The following is a 16,103-nucleotide window of genomic DNA, read 5'->3' on the forward strand; positions in this document are numbered from 1 at the left end:
TTCCGCAAGCTGAATCTCCAAGTTGTTCCTCAAGGATTTCTGGCAAACCTCATAGTCTCTCCTACTTTGGAAGATCAAATTCGTGAGGCACAACTTCTTGATGCAATGGTGAAGAAGGTGAAAAATGGGATTGCCAAGAGCCAACCCAAGTACAAGTGCTATCGCTTTGATGACAAAGATACTCTATTCTTCGAGGATCGAATTGTGGTTCCTAAAGGTGATCTTCGGAAAGTCATTATGAATGAGGCGCACAATTCCCTTTTATCCATTCATCCTGGAAGTACAAAGATGTACCATGACCTCAAGCAGTCGTATTGGTGGACGCGAATGAAGCGAGAAATTGCTCAGTTCATGAATGAATGTGATGTCTGCAGAAGAGTGAAAGCAGAACACCAACGACCAGCTGGTCTCCTCCAACCTCTTTCCATTCGAGAATGGAAGTTCGACCATATTGAGATGGACTTCGTGACTGGTTTTCCCAAATCCAAGCGCGGCAATGATGCTATCTTTGTTGTCATCGACAAGCTTACTAAAGTGGCTCATTTCCTTCCAATCAAAGAATCTATCACAGTAGCTCAGTTGGCAGAGGTATACACCTCCAGGATTGTCTCCTTGCATGGCATTCCGCAGTTGATATCTTCAGATCGTGGAAGCATCTTTACTTCTAAGTTCTGGGACTCCTTCCAGAAGGCCATGGGCACCAACATTCGCTTCAGCACAGCCTTCCATCCTCAAACTAGTGGACAAGTCGAGCGAGTAAATCAAATCCTTGAAGATATGCTCAGGGCTTGTGTCATTTCCTTCGGTATGAAGTGGGAAGATTGTCTTCCATATGTCGAGTTCTCCTACAACAACAACTTCCAAGCGAGTTCGGGCAAGGCCCCATTCGAGATTCTGTATGGCAGAAAGTGCCGTACTCCTCTTAATTGGTCAGAGACTGGTGAACGCCAACTTCTTGGCAATGCCTTAATCACAGAGGCTGGAGAAATGTGTAAAGTCATTCGTGAAAATCTCAAAGCCGCGCAATCGCGCCAGAAGAGTTACTATGATAGCAAGCATCGTGACTTGGCTTTCAAGACCGGAGACCATGTCTACCTCCGCGTCTCTCCAATGAAAGGCACTCGTCGCTTTGGTATCAAAGGGAAGCTTGCCCCTAGATACATGGGTCCTTTCAAGATCATTGGCAAAAGAGGCGATCTCGCCTATCAACTTGAGCTTCCGTCCAACTTCGCAAACATGCACGACGTGTTTCACGTGTCTCATCTTTGCAAGTGCTTCAAGACTCCTGACCGCACCATCAACTTCGAAGAGATTGATCTCCAAGAAGAGCTGTCTTATCATGAGCATCCTGTTGCTATTCTTGAAGAAACCGAGCGCAAGACTCGCAACAAGTCTATCAAATTCCTGAAAGTGAAGTGGTCACACCATTCCAACCGAGAAGCCACTTGGGAACGCGAGGACCACCTCCGTTCCAAATATCCGGAGTTCTTTCAGTCCTAGATCTCGGGACGAGATCCTTTCGTAGTGGTGGAGTGTTGTAACGCCCCAGATGTAACTTACCATAACTGTAACTCCGACTTTGCCATTTCGGCTCTAAGTTATGAGATTCCCTTCATGGTTGGGTTCTTGTCTTCGTTTTTCATTTTGTCCATGTCATGCATTTCATATCATGTCATCATGTGCATCGCATTTGCATACGTGTTCGTCTCATGCATCCGAGCATTTTCCCCGTTGTCCGTTTTGCTATCCGACACTCCTACGTCCTCCGGCGCCCCCTTTTGCCTCTTTTCATGATCGGGTGTTAAACATTCTCGAAATGGATCGAGATTTGCCAAGCGGCCTTGGTACACCACCGGTAGACCGCCTGTCAAATTTCGTGTCATTGGAGTCTGTTTGATACTCCAACGGTTAACCGAGGAACCGTAAAGGGCTCGTGTGTGTTGCAGCCCAACACCCCTCCAAAACGGCCCAATAACCCATCCAAACCTATCCCATGACCTCCGCCGTCGGATCATGATCGCGTGGGCGAAAACCACATCTCATTTGGACACTCCTACCTCCTCCTACCTACAAATAGGTGCCCTCCCTGATTTTATCGCGTAATCCAACCCTAACCTAGTCCCTCTCCGCCGCTGGACACGTCCACCGCCACCGTGCCCAGCCAGTCGCCGCCTGCCACGTGTACCGCCAGCTTCCCCACGCCGCCGGCCCGCCAGGCCCGCAGTGGGCCCGCGTGAAAGTGCTAGTGATCGACTAGAGGGGGGGTTAATAGGCGATTTTTATGAAAGTCTTCAAAACATGGAAGTTTTGAAGACAAACTATAGAAATAAACCTATTACCATGCAGCGGAAGGTAGACTATACTAAGCAAGCCATAGTCAAGTATTCAATGAAGTAAAAGCACAATGACTAATGGCAGCTAGGCAGTATAGATCAGGTAGGAAGATAGTGTGAAGCCAATCAGAACAAGCAGTCACTCAGTGAAGACAAAAGATAATGCAATCATACAATGACTTAACCATGGCCAACAGTAAGTAAATGAAAGGGAAGGATGAAACCAGTGACTCGTTGAAGACAATGATTTGTTGGACCAGTTCTAGTTGCTGTGACAACTGTACATCTGGTTAGGGAGGCTGAGATTCAACTCAGAAGACCGCGTCTTCACCTTATTCCCCTTGAGCTAAGGACACCTAGTCCTCGCCCAATCACTCTGGTAAGTCTTGAAGGTAGACTTCCAAACCTTCACAGACTTCGTTCACCGGCGATCCACAATGAATCTTGGATGCTCAGAACGCGACGCCTAACCGGCTGGAGGATTCACAGTCCTCAAGTGTAATAAGTCTTCAGATCACACAGACAGGAAGACTTAAGTGATGCCTAACACTCTTTGGCTCTGGGTGTTTAGGGCTTTATCCTCGCAAGGAATTCTCTCTCAAAGGCTTCAAGGTGGGTTGCTCTCAAACGACAAAAGCCGTATTCTAACTCTGAGCAGCCAACTGTTTATGGTTGTAGGGGGTGGGCTATTTATAGCCACTAGGCAACCCGACCTGATTTGTCCGAAATGACCCTGGGTCACTAAGGAACTGACACGTGTTCCAACGGTCAGATTTCAAACACACACGGCAACTTTACTTGGGCTACAAGCAAAGCTGACTTATCCAACTCTGAATAAGATTTCCTCTCACAGTCTTCACTCGAAGACATAGGATTTTGGTTAAGCATCACTTCAGTCATTCTGACTGGTTCTCTTGGACCCCACTTAACAGTATGGTGGTTCCTATGAATCAACAAAGAAAAAAACAAAGAACGACGAAACTGCTAAGTCTTCGCGCTCCATAGTCTTCACGCGATGTCTTCTCTTGTCATAGTCTTCAATGTGAATGTCTTCACATACCACCTTTGACTTCAATGTCTTCATACATTTTTAGGGGTCATCTCTGGTAGGAAAACCGAATCAATGAGGGACTTCTACCTGTGTTATCATGCAATTCTCACAAACACATTAGTCCCTCAACCAGGTTTGTCGTCAATACTCCAAAACCAACTAGGGGTGGCACTAGATGCACTTACAATCTCCCCCTTTTTGGTGATTGATGACAAACTAGTTGAAGTTTTCAACGGGGAATATAATCTGTGAAATTTGTAAAGGATAGGGAATTGTCTTCATAAGTTGCAAGGGCTCCCCCTAAAGATGTGCATATAAGTAATTTGCCCTTGGAATGCAAATGCACATGGCAGGTTGTACTTGTGGAGATCCACTTCAACTTATGATGACAATCCACTATGCATGTGAAGGTATATGAAGATAATGACATGCATAATGGAAAATGGACGTCTGCAGAATGAGATAAGTGCGGAATTTATCGTCGCACATGCGGAATTTATCTTCGCAAAACAGGGTGGCAAACAAGTAGCAGACGACCATCGAGTTTTAGTGTTACAACTCAAAGAACCAAATGAAGCAAAAACGAGAGTTGTAAGCACGAAGCAAAATAAAGCAAAACATAAAGCACCCGCCCATATGGACCCGCTTGAAGACTATCAACCCATATGCTTCTCCCCCTTTTGTCAGTAAGGACCAAAAAGGTTTGAAGACATAGAGTGTCTACTCGTTCCCAGGAGCAGCAGGGTCGTTGGAGGTGTTTGGCGGTGTAGAAGAGGGTGGTGGTGAAGTTGCATCGTCTTCATCCTCGATGACTCATGCAGTTACTGTCGCAGCAGATGAAGAGAACTCAGAGTCTTCAAGTGATGGTGTGTTTCGCATCACAGCCCTTCTAGGAGGTGTGGTGTCAAACTTGAATCGCTCAGTGAAGCCATCCTCTTCAAGTTCAGCTTCAGTACACATCATTGAGAGCCCTTTCCATGTACGACGACAAGTTTCATGAGTAACGAAAGCATTCTTGGTGGCAAGATTTCGAAGACGATTAACATCCACCAAGAGGCTTTTCATCTGACGCTTTAGCCAGTCATGATGCCTATCTTGTTTTTGATGAAGGGCCGCAAGAAGCTCTCGGTCATTGAGAGCACGAGCGCGCTTCTTGGGTCTTGAAGCAGTTGCACTATCAGTGGCTTCAGTTGAAGCAGGGTGTGGCGCACGTGTAGTGCCAGCCAAAGGATACACCCTGGAGATGGCTTCAACACCTTCATCGTTCTGAGTGAAGCTCTGGTGTTCTGCATTCTGAAGACTCAAAGGTTGCTTGGCAGGCTCAGGATATATAGCTTCAGCAGAGGTGTCCACATCTGGCAAGAAGATCCGATGGTTGCGGGCTGAGGGCTGATATGAGATCGCAGAATGAAGCTTGATCAGTCTCATTACCCAAGGAGCATAGAACTTTAAACCAAACAGATCTGAGCCTGATGCAGCTAGTTGGCGTATGAAGAAGTCCTGTGCGTTGAAGCATTTGCCATGAAGGATACAAAACAGCAGAGTCTTCATTGCACCCTCGATCTTGGCATTTGGAGAGTGCCCTTTGATAGGCCAGAGAGTCCGCCGAATAATGTGATAGATGGTTCTAGGCAGGTACTCAAAGTCTTCAACAAAGAACTCTGTTGGATAAGGAGCATCGTGGGGCAATGGCTTCATCATGGAGAGCATCTGACTCATATTTGGTTTAGGCCTCTGGAATATGCTCTCAAGAGCTTCAGTGTGTAGTGGACAGCCTTCCTCGAAGAGTTCACCAGGAGTGGGCAGGCCGGTGAGCTCAATGATATCAAATGCATTGGCTTCGTGAAATGGACATTGCCGGTCATCCACTCCAGGGCCCAAGTCTTCGGATCTCTGTTGTATCCTTTGATGTGGAGGGTGGCATAGAATTGCAACAGAAGCTCTTCGTTCCAGTGCTCTTCATCAGTTACAAACTGCAGCAGACCCACTTGCTTGAAGCAATCCAATGCTTCCTCTAAACAGGGCAGACCAGCAATGGCTTCAACATCAAGGCGCTTGTGCGGGAAGATGCGACCTTGGTTGTATAGGATGCATGAATAGTAGCTGCGCTGAGGATAGCTCCAGAACCTATCTGATGAAATCCTTTTCCTTGAATAGGGGTTCTTGGAGCTGTTGAAGAACGTATTATCTGCCTTGAAGCTATTGATGTTAAAGGAGCCAGGTGCTGATGCAGGACCTGGGAACCTTGGCAGCCTTGGGACTGGCTTCTGGACATGAGGCCTGTGCTCAACATGGTAATCAAATTGAGGACCTGCAGCAGACTCAGGAACAGAAGTGTCTGGATCAGTAGCTTCGCTGTCTTCTGAAGCTTTTGGTGGGGAGGGCTCCACATTGGCTTTAGTGTTGGTTGTGGTAGCCTCAATATTTTCAGCCTCTGCTTGACTAGCTGGAGGGTCGGTTACAAGCACGTTCTCCTGGAGAACTGCTTCTTGGTGGAGCATAGGAGTGGGCTCTTGTGGTGCTTCTTCTGCGGCTGATGCAGCCGGAATGTCTTCAGCATAGACTTGAGGCCTTGGACCTTTGCGAAGCCTGCGGAATGCAGACGACGCCTGTGGGGTTGGTGTGGGCTGGGCCTCATTGTCCTCTTCCTCTTGAGGGCGTTCCGCCCATGACGCATCTTGTGCAATTGGCGTCAGAGGATGACCAATGCTGATGAGTTCGCTTTGTTCATACTGAGGAAGGGCTGCATCATCTTGTACATTGTCCTGATGACCAATGTCTTCAACAGCAATGGGGTCGGCTGCTGGTATGTCTTCAGCTTCAGAAGCCTCTGTAGAAGCAGGCTCATGAACTGTCAGTTGTCGTTCTGCGTTGGGGTGAACCATAGAAATAGGTTCAACTATCAAGGGCTCTGTGGGAGCAGCCCGAGATTTCTTGATCTTTCGCTTCTTCTTGCTGGGGGCAGTAGGAGAGGCTTCAGAGCTTTTCCTCTTCCTGGCTTCAGCCTCAGCAGTTCTTGTCTTCTTGAGCTCTGAAGCTGTTGACCGGCTCTTTGGCTTCGAGCCAGTCGTTGCAGTTGGGAAGACAATTGGAACTGCTTCTTGCCTAGGTGCCTCTGGTTCAGCCATAGCAGGCTTCTTCTTCTTCTTCGCGGCCATCTTGGGGTCGATGCCAGGACGCCCAAGTGCCTTGCGCTTCTCAGCCTCATTGTAGGCTTGTACACATCTTTCAGCCAGAGACTTCATCCGCTCACATGAACCCTGAGCTTCTGCACACTTCTTCAAAAAAATTTCCTTTAGCTCATGCAACATGGTCTTGAAGCTCTTCACTTCTTGCACGCTGAGCTTGGCCATATTCTTCTTGAACTGAGCCTTTTCATGATCAATTTTCTGCTTCAGTTCAACAATGCGCTGGGCAATTGCAAGTTCTGAAGCAATAGCGCCTTGGAAGGCAACGCTGAGGCCAACGTGTAGCTGCAGATCTTCGAAGTTGATGTTTGGTGTGGCAAACCATTCGTCGATGAAGTTGTGGATGATGGCGACATCAAAGAGAGGCAAATTGTTGAAGATTTCAGCTTCTTCTTTGCTCTTGATGAGCTGCTCTAGAGCGTCATCTCCAAGATCTTCATCACTTGACAGATCAATGGCTTCGCTACACAGAATGGCAGTAGCTGTGAGCTCTTTGCCGGTGTGTGGCTGAGGCACCTTGGCCTTCTGGGGCTTGGAGACGCGGGATACGTCTTCAGACTGCACACTGTCTTCAGGAGGTGCAGTTGCCAATGGCTTCGCCCTTGAGATTTTTGATGAAGGGGCCGGCTTTGAAGCTTTTGGCTTCTTCGACTGCTTTGGCTTCGGTACAGCAGGAGCTTCATCAGACTCAGAGTCAGCTGGAGGGTCATTCACGGCAGTCCCTTGGACTAAGATGCGGGTGAGGAGGCCCTCAAGGTTGGCATACGGACCGATGATATTGGGATCTGCGTCGCGTGTGCCATCTGCCCTTGGTGCTGAGGGACCATGGTTGAAATCTAACCCAAATTTCTTCTTGTTCTGCTTCGCTGATTGTTGGGCAAACTGGAAGTTGCGCTTGAACAGATTGTCGTCACGACACCAGAGTAGTGACGACGGATGTGCATCATCAGGCTGTGGCCCACGAACCATGCATGGATAGAAGCTTTGGGCAATAGCTTCATCTCTGGACCTGGGTACAAGGTTCTTGTATAAGATGTCTCCCCACGGTCTTTTGATGGCACTTTTCTCAGCATACCCTTGGGTTGTGAAGCGGTATTTGAACCATTGTTCTGCCCAATAGCGTCGAATCCATTGGATTCGGGTCTTGCGCTGCCCATAATTCTCTTCAGGATCTATTTTATACATTTCTGCCAGGTCTTCAGGCAGATCTTTGGAAGTTCCTCCACGTCGCTGTCTGCCCCCTTCCTTGCTGCTGCTTCTGAAGCCATAAACTTTAACTTGAAAGGCTTCAAAACTTTCAAAGGCTTCAAAGGCTTTCTTTTGCTGGACCAACAGGAACTGGCTTCAGGAGAATTTATGTGATGCTGTAGGAATTCTGCAAATGAATGCAGACTATGAGAACTGAAGGATTCTCCCACGGACATGTACCTGTGACAGCATTAAGGTGCGAGGGAAGGGGAAGAGGTCATATGCATTCTCAGAAGGTTTTGAAGATTAATCAGTTTAGAAGACATTGACCTCATCGTGCGAAGACATTCACTCATAGATAAGAAGTTGGTTCCAGATTTGTACGAACCCACAGATTAGTACAAGTGAGGAATCTAACTACTTCATGAAGCACAAGTGAATATACTAGGCATGTTATGAGATGCAGATTGAGAGATCTAACTTGTGTGAAGAGAAACTTCTTATGGTAGAAAGTGACAGAACCATGAGATCAAAAGGGGCTGTAAAAAGAGGTTTTATTTACCACACTTGGAACTGCTAGACGGAGTGGGAGATGATGCCGAGCAGTTCAATCCTCTGTGCCCTAACTTGGTGACGGAAGACACCTACGGCGATGGCGGAGAGGATGATGTCCGCGATCGGCATGAAGACGGCGTCGGAGAGGTTGCGGCAGCGAAGCGCTTTGTCGCCGGCGTCGTCGAGAGCTAGCGGTGGCGCTAGGGTTCGTGCGAGGGTGGAAGAAGGAGATAATGACTGCGGTAAGTGTGAATTTATAGGCGCAGGGGCGGCACTGTGCTATTACACCGGTGCCCCTGGCGATTCGCATCTGAAGAACGCGTGGCCAGTTTGCGGAAGTTTGGGGTTTGTTCCACGTCCCACGCACGCCTGGATTGTCGGGCGGTCGTTCCTGCTTCTCCAGATTTTATGTGGAGGAGTGAGCATTGAAAACAGACTTTATGGTTGTCTCTATATCTTCTGCTGACAAGGACGCAGTGAAGACATTCGACAGTTTCAATAGAATGCATATGACTTAGAGAGATAGAGTTTGAGATAGAAAGCATAGAGAAGTTTGGGGTCCGATCACATTCACTTAGTTCAAAAAGATTCAACACGAAGACATAGCTATAAGTGAATGCTGTAGAGGACAGAACACTAGCATATATATATATATATATATATATCTGTAGTCAACATAGTAAAGATAATCATGAAAATATGTTGAGTTCGAAGCCAAATCAAATGTGAAGACATTGCAAGGTAACGCCATGAGTGAAACACTTCAAAATGGAACGTTTGGTGGTGGCGTTACCCACCGTATAGGAAGTATTAGACCCAGACACGGCGCACAATTATCGTGGCGCTCCGAAGTCAAATTCCACATTAATGTATTCACAATTAGAATGTATGTCTTCATTGATTGAAGATATACTTTACTTTGTGCGTTGCACATCTAAGTCATCATATGCATAAGTGTTAGGATGTGTGCCTGATCACAGGACATTTGAGGATTCCAGGATATTTAGCTCACACCGTAACTTCCAAAACCTCTTCTCATCCAAGGGCTTGGTGAAGATATCTGCCAATTGCTCTTCAGTGTTGACGTGTATGATATCAATGTCTTCCTTCACAACATGATCTCTGAGAAAGTGATGACGAATTTCAATGTGCTTTGTCTTCGAGTGCTGAACTGGGTTGTTGGCAATCTTGATGGCGCTTTCATTGTCGCAGTAAAGTGGCACTTGCTTCAGATGAATGCCATAGTCCTTGAGTGTTTGCTTCATCCACAGAAGCTGAGTGCAGCAAGATCCAGCAGCAATGTATTCAGATTCAGCAGTGGAGAGAGATACACAGTTCTGCTTCTTTGAAGACCAACATACAAGTGATCGTCCCAGAAAGTGACATGTGCCTGATGTAGACTTGCGATCAACTTTGTCACCAGCATAATCAGCATCCGAGAATCCAACCAAATCAAACTCTGAGCCCTTTGGATACCATAATCCTAGAGTTGGGGTGTGAGCCAAATATCGAAGAATTCGCTTCACAGCTAAGTGATGCGACTCCTTTGGTGCCGCTTGAAATCGAGCACACATGCAAACACTAAGCATAATATCTGGCCTAGATGCACATAGATAAAGTAAAGAACCAATCATGGAGCGGTATACCTTTTGATCGAACTCTTTACCATTGTCGTCAGGACCCAGATGATGTTTGGCTGGCATTGGTGTTGTGTAGCCTTTGCAGTCTTGCATACCAAACTTCTTCAGGCAATCTTTGAGATACTTCTCTTGGATATGAAGATGCCATTGCGTTGTTGTCGTATTTGAAGACCAAGGAAGAACTTCAGCTCCCCCATCATGGACATCTGATATTGCTCTTGCATCATATATCCAAACTCTTCACTGTACTTCTGATTGGTGTAGCCGAAGATAATGTCATCCACATATATTTGGCACACAAACAGTTCACCATCATATGTCTTTGTGAAAAGAGTGGGATCCAGGGAACCAGGTATGAAGCCTTTGCTCTTCAGGAAGTATTTGAGTGTGTCATACCAGGCCCTAGGGGCTTGTTTGAGGCCATACAGTGCCTTGTTGAGCTTGTATACCATGTCAGGATGTTTTGGATTTTCAAAGCAGGCGGTTGTGCAACATACACTTCTTCTTCAATCTTGCCATTGAGAAAGGCACTTTTCACATCCATTTGATATAGAAGTATGTTATGATGGTTTGCATAGGCCAGCAGTATGTGTATGGCTTCAAGCCTAGCCACAGGAGCAAATGTTTCATCGAAGTCAATGCCCTCCACTTGAGTATATCCTTGAGCAACGAGACGAGCTTTGTTTCTGACAACTTGACCATGCTCATCTTGCTTGTTGCGGTATATCCATTTGGTGCCTATTATGTTGTGCTTCCGTGGATCAGGACGCTTAACCAGTTCCCATACATTATTCAGCTCAAACTGTTGAAGCTCTTCTTGCATAGTTTGAATCCATTCAGGTTCCATGAAGGCTTCTTCAACTTTCTTGGGTTCTGATATTGAGACGAATGCGAAGTGCCCACAGAAATTTGCTAGATGAGTTTCCCTTGAACGAGTGAGTGGACCAGGTGCATTGATGCTGTCAATTATTCTGTCAATCTGCACTTCATTGGCAACACGAGGATGTACAGGGCAAAGACTTTGCTCTTGCTGATCTGTGCTGTTGTTGGGAGGAATGTCTTCAGGCTGAGCATCGTCTTCATGTTGATCAGGTGCTGAGATGATAAGTTCTTCTTCAGGATGAGCTTCAGAAGGTATAATCTCTCAAGTTCCCATAAGCTTGATTGATTCACTAGCTGGAACTTCATCTAGCACATTTGGCAGTTGCTCTCTTTGTGAACCATTTGCCTCATCAAACCGCACATCCACTATTTCAACCACTTTGTAATGAAAGAGATTTAAGACTCTGTAGGAGTGCGAATCCTTTCCATATCCAAGCATAAAACCCTCATGTGCTTTTGGTGCAAATTTTGAAGTGTGATGTGGGTCCTTGATCCAGCACCTTGCGCCAAATACTCTGAAGTAACTGATATTTGGCTTCTTGCCAGTTAGGAGTTCATAAGATGTCTTGTTCAGAAGCTTGTGAAGATAAACACGATTGATTGTATGACATGCGGTGTCAATGGCTTCAGTCCAGAGCTTTCTTGGAGTCTTGTATTCATCTAGCATCGTTCTGGCCATCTCAATGAGTGTTCTGTTCTTGTGTTCGATGACGCCATTCTGCTGTGGCGTGTATGGAGCTGAGAATTCATGTGTGATGCCCAAGGTATCAAGATATGTATCAAGGCCAGTGTTCTTGAATTCAGTGCCATTGTCACTTCTGATGTGCTTTATCTTGGCACCAAAATTGTTCATAGCTCGATTGGCGAAGCGTCTGAAGACATCCTGCACTTCAGTCTTGTAAAGAATTATGTGCACCCAAGTATATCTAGAGTAATCATCAACAATGACGAAGCCATAGAGGCAAGCAGTAGTAGTAAAAGTTGAGTAGTGAGTGGGACCGAAAAGATCCATGTGGAGCAGTTCGAAGGGTTGAGTAGTAGTCATGATTGTCTTCGAGGGATGTTTTGCCCTCGTCATCTTCCCTGCTTCACAGGCACCGCATAAGTGATCTTTCTTGAACTTGACGCCCTCGATGCCTATGACATGCTTCTTCTTCGCAAGGGTGTGGAGGTTCCTCATGCCAGCATGCCCAAGCCTCCGATGCCAAAGCCAGCATTCTGAAGCTTTTGCAAGAAGACATACTGCAAGTTGTGGCCCTGCTGAGAAATCTACCACATACAGATCATCTTTTCGATACCCTTCAAACACTAGAGACTTGTCAGATTCCATTAGTACAAGACAACAATATTTTCCAAACATTACGATCATGTTCAAATCGCAGAGCATTGAGACAGACATTAAGTTGAAGCCAAGGGATTCAACAAGCATGACTTTATCCATGTGTTGATCCTTTGAGATTGCAACTCTACCTAGACCCAATACCTTACTTTTACCAGTGTCAGCAAATGTGATGTGGCTCTTGTCGGATGGACGTAAGGTTGAGTCCATAAGAAGGCTTCTTTTGCCAGTCATGTGATTTGTACATCCACTGTCAATAATCCATTCTGAAGACTTTGAAGACGCTGGTGTCGTACCCTACAGTGCAGTTAGGGGGATAGGCTTCACGAAGAGAATTGTGAAGTAAGAACATTTGACGAACCAGTGGGTTATGAAAACTTTGATCCAGATTAGGACTAATAGGGAGAGTAGCATGCGATTCAGGAACGAAGTACATAATGATGCCATTCGGGCATTTTATCTTGCGCCCTACAAGATTTTTAAGGTCCCCAGCAATAGCGTCAGAAGATTTTGGTTTTCTGCTAGAGACCTTTCCCTGCAAAAGAGAGTTAAGCCTTCTTAACCACCCACATCTTCAAGGGTGGCTTAGAAGCAATAAGTCTAAGTGCAGCATCTGAGAATTTTGGCTTTGAAGCCTTAGCAAACAGTCTTGCAAGTGGACAATAGTACTCATAAGAATAAGCAGAATAATTTTTGGTCATATGAACATGACGGTTTGATGAACCGCTCTCATATTCATATGTCTGAGTATGGTTTCCCTGCAAAACATTTGTGTTAGTGTGACTCAGGTGAGTCCTCTGTTTGTATGAAGCCATTGGACCGTATGAAGCCTTTGGTCTGAGGTTTGTCTTCTTCAAGTGAGGTGTCATGAAGACACTCACAGGGAGATTTTCCAGACACTTTTTCGGAACCCAGATCTTCTCCATAGGCGTTCCATTCCTGCAGTTAGTACCAATGTACCTGGCAAACACTTCACCATTCTGATTCTTAAACAGTATATAGTTTGCATCAAAGGATTCATCAATGATAATGGGGTTAGCACAAGTGAAGCCAGATAAATTGGATGGATCTGCTGAAGGTTCCTTTGCAGCAACCCACTTGGTTTTGGGGTACTGCTCAGGTTTCCAGTAAGAGCCATCTGCATTTATTTTCCTTACAAACCCAACACCCTCTTTCCTAGGGTTTAGGTTTGGAATCTGCTTCTTGAGGACATCACATAATGTCTGATGTCCTTTAAGACTTTTGTACATCCTTGTTTCAAGCAATGTCTTCAACCTAGCATTCTCATCAGTAATAGCAGTGGTATCCTCAGCAGAGGGGTTAGTTACCACATCAACAGTTGAAGATATTGCAACAGCAGTAGCAGTGGAACATTCAGCAATAGAAGTAGCATTATCACGCTCAATGCATTTAAGACATGGTGGTTCAAATCCTTCCTGAGCGGAACTGATCTGTTCGGCGTGAAGTGACTCATTTTCCTTTTGAAGATCTTCATGAGCCGCTCTCAATTTCTCAAGTTCTTGCTTCCTTTGAAGATAATCATAGGAAAGCTTTTCATGAGTTGTTGAGAGAGTATCAAGACGATCTTCAAGTTCCTGATACTTAACGTGAAGATTTTTTATGTCTTCAATTAAGGATTCAGATCAAGTCATTTCAGCACCCAACAGATCATCGCTTCTGTCTAACAGTTTTTGAATATGTTCCATAGCTTTCTGTTGTTTAGTTGCAATTTTAGCAAGTGTTTTGTAGCTGGGTTTTGAATCACAGTCAGAGTCATCGTCACTAGATGTTTGATAGCGAGTAGTGCGTGTGTTTACCTTGGCACCGCGTGCCATGAAGCAGTAGGTAGGAGTGGAGTCGTCCTTGTCATTTGCATCGGTGTCGGTGATGAAGTCATTGTCTTCAGTGTTGAAGATGGACTTGGCGACGTATGCTGTAGCCAGACTCGCAATGCCAGAATCAGACTCCTCCTCAGACTCCACCTCTGCCTCCTCAGAAGCGGACTCCTCCTCTGAATCCATTTCCTTGCCAACAAACGCACGTGCCTTGCCAGATGAGCTCTTCTTGTGTGATGAAGACTTTGAGGAAGACTTGGAAGAAGACTTTGAGTATTTCTTCTTCTTCTTGTCGTCAGAATCATATTCCTTGCTCTTCTTCTTCCTTCTGTTCTCATTGTCCCACTGTGGACACTCAGAGATGAAGTGTCCAGTTTTCTTGCACTTGTGACATGTTTTCTTCTTGTAGTCATGAGCAGAAGCTTCATCATTCCTTGAGCTTGATCGTGAAGATTTTCTGAAGCCTTTCTTCTTGGTGAATTTTTGGAACTTCTTCACTAGCATTGCAAGTTCCCTTCCAATGTCTTCAGGATCATCAGAACTGCTGTCAGATTCTTCTTCATATGAGGAAACAGCTTTTGCCTTCAAGGCACGAGTTCGCCCATAGTTTGGACCGTAGATATCTCTTTTCTCAGAAAGCTAAAACTCATGTGTGTTGAGCCTCTCAAGTATGTCAGATGGATCGAGTGTCTTGAAATCAGGACGTTCTTGAATCATCAGGTCTAGGATGTCAAACGAACTATCAAGTGATCTCAGCAGCATCTTGACAACTTCATGTTTGGTGATCTCAGTAGCGCCGAGGGCTTGAAGCTCATTTGTGATGTCAGTGAGTCTGTCAAATGTGTGCTGGACATTCTCATTGTCATTTCGCTTGAAGCGGTTGAAGAGATTGCGAAGGACACTGATTCTTTGATCTCTCTGGGTTGAGATGCCTTCATTGACCTTGGAGAGCCAGTCCCAGACCAGCTTGGATGTCTTCAAGGCACTCACACGGCCATACTGTCCTTTGGTCAGATGACCGCAGATGATATTCTTGGCAGTAGAGTCCGGTTGAGTGAACTTCTTGACATCAGCAGCAGTGACACCTTCTCCAGCCTTGGGAATGTCGTTCTCGACGACATACCATAGGTCGACGTCAATGGCTTCAAGATGCATGCGCATCTTATTCTTCCAGTAGGGATATTCAGTTCCATCGAAGACGGGGCACGCAACGAAGACTTTGATTATCCCTGCAGTCGACACAGCTAAAACTCCAGGTGGTTAAACCGAATCACACAGAACAAGGGAGCACCTTGCTCTGATGCCAATCGAAAGTGCGTTATATCGACTAGAGGGGGGGTGAATAGGCGATTTTTATGAAAGTTTTCAAAACGTGGGAGTTATGAAGACAAACAGTAGAGATATGCCTATTACTATGCAGCGGAAGTTAGACTACACTAGGCAAGCCATGGTCAAGTATCAACAGAGTGTAAGCACAGTGACAAATAGCTGTAGTGTAATAAGGATCAGGTAGGAAGATACTATGAAGCCAAACAGATCATACACTCACGTTGTGAAGACAAAAGATAGAACAGACAAGCAATGACTTCACAACGAGTGATCAGTAAGTAAAAGGAAGTGAAGATGAAACCAGTGACTCATTGAAGACAATGATGTGTTGGACCAGTTCCAGTTGCTGTGACAACTGTACGTCTGGTTGGAGCGGATAGGTATTTAAACCTTAGGACACACAGTCCCGGACACCCAGTCCTGAACACGCAGCTCAGGACACCAAGTCCTCACCGTATTCTCCTTGAGCTAAGGTCACATAGTCCTCGCCCAATCACTCTGGTAAGTCTTCAAGGTAGACTCCTAAACCTTCACAGACTTCGTTCACTGGCAATCCACAATGTCTCTTGGATGCTCTGAACGCGACGCCTAACCGTCTGGGGATGCACAGTCCTCAAGTGTAATAAGTCTTCAGATCACACAGACAAGAAGACTTAAGTGATGCCCAATTCTCTCTGGCTTTGGGTGGTTAGGGCTTTTCTCCTCGCTAGGAATTTTCTCTCAAAGGCTTCGAGGTGGGTTGCTCTCAAACGACAAAAGCCAT

The sequence above is a fragment of the Triticum urartu genome, chromosome 1, assembly GCF_003073215.2.
Source record: "Triticum urartu cultivar G1812 chromosome 1, Tu2.1, whole genome shotgun sequence".
NCBI lineage: Eukaryota > Viridiplantae > Streptophyta > Magnoliopsida > Poales > Poaceae > Triticum > Triticum urartu.